This window comes from Sinocyclocheilus anshuiensis, unplaced genomic scaffold, assembly GCF_001515605.1.
Source record: "Sinocyclocheilus anshuiensis isolate Anshui unplaced genomic scaffold, SAMN03320099.WGS_v1.1 scaffold728, whole genome shotgun sequence".
Classification (NCBI taxonomy): domain Eukaryota; kingdom Metazoa; phylum Chordata; class Actinopteri; order Cypriniformes; family Cyprinidae; genus Sinocyclocheilus; species Sinocyclocheilus anshuiensis.
The window spans coordinates 1,158,249-1,168,937 of record NW_015555767.1 but is presented as its reverse complement, the minus strand read 5'-3'; the positions used below and the strand labels follow the sequence as shown (position 1 = coordinate 1,168,937).

Here is a 10,689-nt window from a genome sequence, read left to right as displayed (position 1 = left end):
CATTGTTATTTAATGGAACTGCTAATTTTACAATTTGTGCATATAGTTTTACAGTAACTGAAAAGTGAAGCAAACCAATTACAGTGAACTTTACAGTATAACAGTATGTTTTCTATTGTTTTAAAATGCATTACTCAAGAAAGGACCAAAAAATGAATACAATAATAAAATATTTTACAGTTAAACAATATTACACTGTAAATACATTTACAGCAAGTTAAATGACACGGTAAAATAAAATACAGTATTTTTGCTAAAAAATAAAATTACAGTAAATTACGAGCGAACTGCTGCCAGTTAGTTACTGTAATTTCTACAGGAAGTTTTTTTTTTTTACAGTGGAGATATGAATTTACCATTTATTTTAATAAATATCAAAAATCTAAAAGGTGTGCATTATAGTTGACACCTACATTAACACTTTACAGTTGGTTTTATGACTGTGAGTCATTCTCAAATGCTATTGAGCTTTAAATTATGGCATATTTTGCTACATTCAGAAATAAATGAGTGATTAAAGGAAAATAAATAGGATGAGTTTAGCATTTCCTTAAACATTTTCCATTTGCCCACCAATTTATTTTATTTATTTGCCTACTTTCGTCACATGTTTAATTATTTCTATATGTATTTAAACAAGAATTTGTGTATTTATACACATTTATTTATTTATTTGCACATTTATTTATTTATTTGTGTATTTATTTATTTATTGTTTTTGCAGGTTTGGTCCTCCATATATGCGCGTTCATGAGCCTGGCAATTACCCAAAGGTAATAACAAGTGAACGAGAACACGTTTAGTTCGTACTTTCACTCAAGTAATGGAGTTGAGTACTTTGTCCGCCTCTGGTACTAATATTACAAATGTATTGGCAACAGCCAACACCAGTTATTTTAAAATAATTATTTAAATATATTTAAATATATATATATTTAAATAAAGCCCACTAGATTGTAGATTGACCAAAAACTATCTATCTATCTATCTATCTATCTATCTATCTATCTAGTACTTTTTTGTCAATCTATAGATTAGATGAAGCAATGTTATAGGCTACCTTTGACAAAAAGACATTCAAAATTGTAGTAAAACACCTGTTTCCATTATTTATTTTACAGTATTTCCAATGGCACTTTTTACCTAAATTGTAGTATTGACTGCATTCATTAAGCTCAACACTGCAATCCTGTTCCAAGTTATTGCAAGAAAAAAGTGAGTGACATCTTGTTTTAAGCTATATTTAGCTAATATTATACCCATTATATTTTGTCTGTTTGTATATTTTGTTTACTCATGTTTATTTTATATACATTTATTTTATATTTCTAAAATGTTTATTTAATGTTTATTGCAAGAACATTTTGGTAACCGCTGCGCTGATGGAAGACTTAAAGAGATGCATAGCATGAGAACGCGAAGGAAGCAACCAGGTAAGGTTAAACATGTAATGGACTTGCAGTTCCTGACCTACATCTGTCCTGCCTGGTTGAACAGATAATTAAATCTTGTGGCCATCTGGCTCCCTCTTGTGGGTAGACATTAAAGCTTTGTGTGTTTGATCATGAGAGCTTGTACTGTCTTTGTGTGATGCAGGTGCTAAAGGACATAAAAATACACTTATTATATGTGTAAAAGGTTGTCGGTGCCATCAAAATGAGAGTCCAAACAGCTGATAAAAACATCACAATAATCCACAAATAATCCACACTACTGCAGTCCTTCAATTAACATATTATGAAGTGAAAAGCTGTGTTTGTAATAAACAAATCTGTCAAAATATGGCCATACGATATGACTCCTCTATCCATAATCCATTCACCAGTGAAAAAGTTGTCTCATCTGAATCAGCAGCGAAATATGCACAGATCAAGCACTGTTTACAAGCAAAAACAGTCCAAAACAGATATACTTGTGGATTATTGTGATGTTTTCAGCTGTTTAAACTCTTATTCTGACAGCACCCATTCACTGCAGAGGATCCATTTGATGAAATGCTAAATTCCTCCAAATAAAACTAATCTGTATCTTGGATTGCCTAAAGGTGAGTATATTTTCATCAAATTTTCATTTTTGGGCAAAATATTCCTGTAAGTACTGAGAGGGCCCCACTGTAGTTTCCACTGGTGAACATTAGATGGAGCCATGAGAACCCTAACCAGCCCTCTCATGACTCACTTGCTCTGCTCAACATCAGGAGTCATCTGTTGTGCCCCATGCAGTTTAATCAATTATTTCATACACTGCCAAATTCGGCAAATATAAACATTCTGCAACTGATCTTAACCTCCCTGCATTCTCTTCTCATCAGTTCAATGAAACACTTTTAATCAGATCTGTCTTGCTTTTTCGCAACTATTTGCTGAAAGTGTACTCGCCCTCAGGCCATCCAAGATAGATGAATTTGTTTCATCATCTGAACAAATTTGGAGAAATATGGATCCTCTGCAATGAATGGGTGCCGTCAGAATGAGAGTTCAACCAGCTGATAAAAACATCACAATAATCGACAAGTAATTCATATGGTTCTAGTCCATCATTTAACGTCTTGTGAAGTGAAAGGCTTTGTGTTTTTAAGAAACAAATCCATCATCCCAGTTCTCATTCTAGAGTACAACAGGAAATAGACATTTTACTGAAAAAGCGTTATTAGAAGTGACAAGGTAAAGTAAAATGCCTTAATAGTGGATTTGTTTCTAGCTCCTCATTGGTGGCCTGCTATTTGATGAGGATATATCTCAGGTACCTTTTCGAGGAAACACTGCATTATATGTGAAATATGCCACATCTTGAATTTATAACTGGTTACATATTTTTGTTGAAGATTCTTCATTCACGAACAGCTTGTAACACTCCAAAGAGAAAGGAAAACTTGAAATCGCATCATATGACCCCTTTAAAATAAACTGTTAATAAGGTCCTATGAATGTCTCATATTGTTTTTTTCCGGTCCTTGTTTATTTGTCTTGTCGGTCCTTGAAATGGTCATGGATTCCAACCTGACCTTATCTGAGATTTAATTGTGGCATTCGGAGAGAACATCAGGAACTGTTAAACAGGCACAGAATAAACAATAGAGCCGAGTGGGCATACACTACTATTCAAAACTTTGAATTTGGTAAGATTTTATGCTCACCAAGGTTGCATTTATTTGATCACAAAGACAGTAGCCAGAAATATTGTAAAACAATACATTTCCTACATAAACAATTTAAAAATACCTTCGGATGCATAATAAGGTAAACTAAAAGGAAACAAAAATACCAAAAGATAGCAATTAAGCAGAAATGGAGTATTGATCCTAAGCCTCTGCTGAATCACATTTAAACTGGTCCCTAACCTGCTGGGACTAGTTCTGGCAACAAACTGCCTGGTGGCTATAACAATACACCATGTGACCTGACACCAATGTGCAACAGCACATGGACAAACGTGGAATTCTCTATTTTCTGGCTGCTGAACATTTTTGTGTGCCCTAGGGTCAAGGGAGTGACCTATGAACCTATCAGGAGCTACTGTGGGCTCCTGTATTTGCCACTAGTAGGGCGACTCTGACTCAACTACTGAGCGCTTGGATCCACAAACTCCCACCCTATCTGGTTGTGTTGAGGTTAGTTTTAACATCAACTGAACTGAGTTTTAACATCAGCTGAGCTTGATTCCCTTGGTGGGGAACTCAGTGTTACTGTAATATCCCACGATGAACTGAAAGGTTCAGATGACTTTGACTAGATATGACTGATGCTTCATTGACCCACCAGTGACAGATCATCATGAGTCTGATTCGAGCTAACTGATAAATATAGGAAATTAGTTGACTGTTGTGGAAGTAATAGATAACATTTGAACTTTTGAATTCAAATTTATATTACTAAGATTGACATCAATAGTGCGTCTATAAATTTAGGCCTATGTCTATAACCACACTTTTTATTGCCCTTTAATTAACTGTGTGATATTGTCAGAATTATCTATTTATTTTGCTTTAATTGTTCTGTCTGACAGGGCAAAAAATTACAGATAACCTTTCATCAGTCTTTAAAAAGCTTGTTTGAAAGCAAACACCCAATATCACTGTTTAAGGTTAGTTCTTCTTGTAATTATAAAATGGCCTGTTTCCCAACCCTTCAAGTGACATATCCATCTGGTAACCTCAGGAAGTCTTCTGAGCAAAAGACGTGCAAACTGAGATGGTCTTAGATGGACCAAGGCATTAATAATTCATATGTTTTGAATGCAATGTCAGTTCTGTGTAGTGGTGACAAGTCCATCAAGATTCGCATAACACAAAAAAATAATAATAATTTCCACTAAAAGTAAAATTGTAAATTAACCAACTTCATATTTCATATTCCTCATAGTTCATATTGAAAAATGCATGTGATGACTTTACTTAAAAGAATAATGAAATTCAAAATCTAAAATCAGGCTAAATAGTTAAGCCATTGTCTTGCCTCTAATTTTGACAGTAATTTTCCATTGCAGGTGCAGGGTATAAATGAAAAGATACTTGATTTACACTGGTTGGACCCTTTGGAGAACTGTAACCTGAGAAACCTTAAATGGTGCTTCAAGTATTATTTGATTTTCATATCATCATACAGGATAAAGAAATAAACAAAAAACTAAATAAATGACGAAATAAAAAAAATACAGAAATGAGTAACTGTAGGCTATATGCAAAATCGGAAAATGATACATGAATAAAAAACCTGAAGTAGGCCATGTGATAGATTGCTGTATTGATAAATTAATTAATAAACAAAGGAAGGATTTAATAAACAATACGTTAAATCGTGTGAAAAGTGTAGTGTATAGGCCTAATGTTATTTATTTCTTTGTTGTTTGTTTTATGATCTATATTTCTTTGCCGTGTATATTCTGATTTGTTTCCCATAAACGATTCCGTTGTGGTTGATATTGTAGAATTCTCGCAGCTCCCGATTGCAAGCAATCCGTAATATCGCAGGTTCACAGGTGCAGCGAAAAGTCCTTGTTTCGTGACATATCAACTACAGTGCAGCGGTGTCTGATAGCTTAAGTCATCACACGACGACGAATAACTGCGTTTACATTTAAAGAACAATTCTGCAGTGTAATATCGCGTTTTTATTTTCGCTTGCATATTGAAAAGTCAGTCGTGTCCCCGCCCAAGCGGTCTCGGTGAACTCCTGTTCCACAGAGGAGGGGTCAGACGCTTCACGGTGGGACGACGAGCAAAGAGAGGAGTGAACAAGGGGAGCCAGATAGATTGGTGGGTTTTTAAAAAGACTGCTTGAATTTGTTGATCTCAGGTTTCTTCTTTGTTTTGCTTCATCAGGAGAAACGCGTTACAGGCCACTCGATAGAAAGCGAACTCATAAAATAGGGCAGATGCGTCTGGCGTAGCGTGGGGCTGAAACGCCCAAATATAGAGCAGCAAACGTTTGGAATTACAATCACGTCCTACCGCTTGGAAAATCTGAAACTGGCCATAGAGAAGCCCGTTTCGATAGGCCACGACCTCACATCGGGACTTTAACGAAACCAAAAACAAAGGTAGACTCTATGGAAACTCTTCTGTTTGTTCTGATCTCTCTGATGGCTTTCTTTGTGGTCTTCTGGTTTTCCCTGTTTGGCCTCGTAATTGAGGAGTAGAACAAAGTTAGCCAGCTCTCCATGTTAGCAGGCTAGTGGAGTTAGCTGCCGTGCTAATCGAAATGGCACGAGCGTGAGGAGGATCTTTGGGACGGAGGGAGCTTGTTTCCTTGAAATTCCTCAAAGTTCACCTCTAGATCGAGTGCGTAGTCTTTTCTTGCTATTGTAACGCAGGCTTTGTGAAAGTATTAACCGGGAGCGGAGCATTTCGGTGGTTTTCCAACCTTATTGCAGAAATCCAGGATAAACAGAACAGATAAAGTTACGTTACTGGTTTTGAGAACTCTTTTGTTTTATGTGCGTAAGTAAATATGACACCGTTTTTGTATTTAATTATAATAATGTTCAAGGCATAATTTCTACAAATGAATACAGAAACTGATTTAGATTAGCGTCAGTGCCTCATATCTAACGTTATAATGTGACCATTTCAACGGTTTATAGATATCAGTGGAACTTTTCTTTCTTTTTGCACGTTTAGGACCGTAATATATTTAGAACTAACTATAGGTGTTATCGAAATCTAGATGTGAATTTAAAGTGGATAGTAATGCATCTGTGGGTGAATAAATGGCAGTGAGGTTGAAACGTTCACTGCATTGAAGTAAAGCGGGTCAAGGCCCATGAACACACCTGAGTTTGCGGAAGTAATTTAAAGCATAGTTTATGGAGAATACCAAAAGTTGCCAAATATAGTATCCAGTGGGGGGTGTGTGTGTGTTATTTATTTAAATGTAATAAATACAAGTGACTCTTAACGAATTAGTAGATTTAATTGAAATCAAAATAACAGGATTTCCAACTGGGAGGTAATGTATTGGATTTGAAAATGATTTTTACACAGTGTTTTTGCGTCGAGATTAACATGTTTTGAGTTCAAGTATGTAGTATCGCGTTCGCCACTCCTGCTTTACCTGCTCTGAGCCTCACAGGTGCCACGGCGCTGTGTTTCTCAGGTTTACTTGACTTTGACTCCTATCTGCGGCTTTTTTTCCCAGAAGAGGGCGAAATTCGGTCAGTTAAGTCATCGGGTATACGCAATAATCATTACGGGAAAAAAGTTTGGGAACCTGTTGAGCTAGTATTTTAGTGCAAGGGTGTGAGTGGGGGAAGGGAAAGGCGCGGCTCTCTCTCTTTCTCTCTCTCTCTCCCTGTGTGTGTGTGTGTGTGTGTGTGTGTGTGTGTGTGTTAACAGTGAATCTCATTTACACACAACCCGCGTGAAGCAGCAGGTTACACTGTATGTGTGTGCTTTACCTCACGAGTCGTCCGAGACTCTCGGCGTGATTCAGTGCCGCTCATGATGCTGTTTGGGATTTTTCCTACTCGCTTACCTTGACCTGAAAAGGCCGATACGTGTGTACACTCGCCCGATTTAAGACGCCCCCCACCCATAGAGGAAGTTCGATCCTCCGAATTAGTGAAGAATGAGTAAAAAACTGTGAGGGCAGGTGTGTCTTTGAAGACGACTCCTCAAGGACGGGTAACCAAATAGTTTGACCGCGGTAATGACCGGCTCTAATGTTGTTAACAGCAGGGTGTGTCTTTCAAACGCGGAAGGACACAGCGCTGTTTTTAAAAACACTGTTTAATTATTTCGTACTAACATACATGCAAAAGACGGTTAACATAGCATACCAGTACATCATAATGGAGTATTGAATTGTAGTGTGCATCAATGTAAAAAATAAATCAGTGTAGTACATTACAAAGATGTAATAGTAATAATAATAATAATACTTATTATTATTAAAAATTTATTTTTTTGCTTATGAAGTTTAGCTAAAAATGACAGATCTTACAGAATAAATTCAAGACCTTTTCTAATTAATATTATTTTTTTATTTGTTTTTTCTTATGAAGTTAAATTGAAACAATTACAGAACTTACAGAATAAATTCAAGACTTTGTCATTTATGTTGCTAGCTTTTTTAATACATTTTCTTATTTTTAATATGTAGTAATCTTGGTAATCAAGCAATAAGGCGTTCCACTGCATGCTGGGACAGTGACTATATTCACAATATGCCACAGCTTTTTTTCTTGAAGCAATGGTTCACCCAGGAAAGAAAATTCTGTCATAATTTACATACCCTCATGTACTTCCAAACCTGTATGACTTTCTTTTGCAGACCTCAAATAATGTTTTGAGGAATGTTTGTAACCAAACAGTTTGGGTGACCATTGACTTGTACGGAGAGAAAAAAAAATCTCAAAATATTGTCTTTTATATTCCACAGAGGAAAAGGTCATGCAGGTTTGAAACAACATGAGGGAGAGTAATTGATGACAATTTTAATTTTGGATGAACTATCTCTTTAAACATTGTGTTGTCAATGGCAGCTTAAATAGCGATGAAAGAACTGACAGGACTGATGGTGTGTAAAATCTTACTGTAGACCTCTTATCTTATTTTAATACAATATTTGAGAAGAACCAACCAGCCAGTCTTTAACATATTACTGGCAACAGCAATCTCCAAAAAGTTATTTTGGTTTTGAAAAATTTGTTTTTGTCATTAAAGTTGATCCCATCTAACCCAGTTTGGGAGTAATAACTACTAAAGAGTTATAGTTTTGCTGACTTTATGCAAGTTGTATAGGAGCTGAGGGACTTGCTTGCTTAATAACGGAGTTATTCTTCCAAATGTATAGGGAAATCCTATGTACTTATAAATGTTCATAAGATGTTCATAAGAATAATTTTACAGTTCTATCAAAAAAGGTCCAATATATGAATTATGTCTCTGTTAAAGCAATTTGGCCAAAGTAGAAATATAGTACCACTTGTTCTTTTGCAGTTCTTCCAAAGGAAAGAACTTTGTGGAGAGAAATCATGCTGGTAATAGTTCTTCCAAGCATGATTTAAAAAAAAAAAGCACATCCTTCTCTTTTCCTCAGGGGTTACAACACTACACTTTAGGTTTTCAAATTCCAGGCAACGTCATTACAGGAAGAGAGGACAGTCTGCCCCTCCTTGTTACCTTTTACCTGCAGTAACGGCCTCAGGTTGATGTTTAAAAAGCGTTACGTCACCAGCACTCCCATTTCCGGGTCTCTGCGCTCTGACTGCAAGCTGTTTGAATGAGAAGTAAAGGCTATAATGTCAATGTGTAATGGCTAATTGACGTGTCTGTGCAGAAAAGGTTAGTAGATACTTCCCAAATGCTTTGAGGCTTTAACACACACTGAATGCAGTTAGAGTTATAGTTGGTTAAAGCGCATGGCTTTTTGCAGATCAGTTGGCTGCATGTGTACCAAAGTTCACTGAGCATTAGACTGGAGCCAAGCCAGTGCTGATGGTGTTGCTCTTTACGTTTCAGCATTGTCTGAGTCAGCAGGAACCCAGAAGCATGCATGATGTGTGGTGAAATAGTACTATGCTATACACCTTAGTCAGGTTAGACGCCGTATTGAATTTAACGAGGATGAAAACAAGGCTGTGAGCGATAGACTTAGTTTTTACAGTGGCATAAGAGTCCTAGATCACGTAATTTTATAACTCTCTTTTAAACTTTCAAACTGTTTTATAGAGTTTTGTCTACCGAATGTTGTCTCAAAGACATTTAGTCATTCCAAAGATCGGTTTTATTGTTAAACAACAGTACAGTCCATTAAACGCACCATACTTCTGTCCCTCACAGCCTTGTTTTCATTCCTGTCAAAAATTAAATATGACTCTACACTGATGAAGGTCTATTATCAGAATTCTCATGTTGGTATGTGTATAAAGGTGTTTTGCTGCATTATGAATCATGCTTTTTTTAATATGGTCTGGCATTTGACCAGGGCCCGTATGTATAAAACTTCTCAGAAATGCTTTGACTTAAGTGTCAAAAAATTCTTAGTTACAAGTAGGACTTTCATAAGAGTAGGAGATATGTATAAATAAGCTAAAAGCAACTTTTAGTAAAGTCTAAGACTGATTCTTAAGTGTTGACTGAGGTGACACTTAAGTGTCGCAAACTAGGGGCTACAAGAATGTCAACCCAAAATGGCTGCCCTCGACCTCTGAAACAGCCAATAGTGAGCCTGCTCATATGAAGTCACAGCAGCACAACACTAAACATTTAATGTAACGACAATAACATTATTTAAGACACTGAAATATTTTAATATTTACATTTATTTAAAAAAAATGCTTTGCATTGTGCTAAATTATCATAAATTGTTACTGATGTTTTGAAATTGTTTTCTATTGGTATGTCTCCTCGTTTGCAGTTGGAGCACTGATGTGAACATGAGTTCCATCAACAGCTCAAACAACTCCAGGAAAGCCCACAATCCTCATAAAAGTGGCTTGTTTTTGCAGCATGGTTTGACGGTCAGTTGGAAAGTCAAAGAGCTGCCATATAGTAGTGGCCAAAAGTGATGCTGGCCTAGGAAATTTGACATCTTCACTAACGATTAACCACGAGCTGGTTGAAAATCGATTCAAATATGGTTGAGTGTGAATATGGTTGAATCAATGATTCAAATCGGTTGAGATGCCAAACAAATCGCGATACAATTAGATTAGGCGTTTATATGAATGTATCTCTTAGGGAAACTGGCTATCTTTAGAAAAGTTTACGTGGCATTTTCTTTTCATCTTGCCTCTGAACAATGCATATTAAAGTTGTGTTCTTAAGCGCAGATCTGGGCCCATATTCACAAAACATTTTATCTTACCGCTAAGAGTTCTCCTAAATAGCAGTAAAAGTTTTTAGCTAAGAGTTTTCTCTTAAAACCTATTCACAAAGCTGCTGAGACAAACTTTTACTAAGGAATAGAGAGAAGTCTTAAGCTAAGAGTAAGGGCGGGGTTGACCTTGTTGCTATGGATGATGTCAGCATACTTACGAACTATGCACACAGTGATTGGCTGATAGTCTCTGTCAGAGATTTATTCATAGAAATATTGTAGAGCGCAATATTATGTTGCCATATTCAAATTAAGGTTTTAAAATAAAAATGTTAATTGCCACATTCAAATAAAGATTTTAAAATACAGGCTAAGTGTCACTAATTAAACAAGTAGGCTATATATTCAGCTAATTGTCAGCCTCTTATAT

The 10,689-nt window shown here is 36.1% G+C and overlaps 1 protein-coding gene across 6 annotated transcripts in view; it reads left to right on the top strand.

The window, feature by feature from the left end:
* Window positions 1-5,162: 5,162 nt before the first annotated feature.
* Window positions 5,163-10,689, top strand: part of LOC107674216 (catenin delta-1-like) — a 41,660-nt gene continuing 36,133 nt past the window's right edge. For 3 of the 6 annotated variants that reach the window (XM_016468125.1, XM_016468124.1, XM_016468121.1), the window contains exon 1: window positions 5,185-5,538. The gene's annotated coding sequence lies outside the window, so the exon portion shown is untranslated. Of the gene's footprint in view, window positions 5,539-10,689 lie in introns of all 6 variants that reach the window. The other 3 variants (XM_016468127.1, XM_016468123.1, XM_016468126.1) reach the window with 3 other exon arrangements.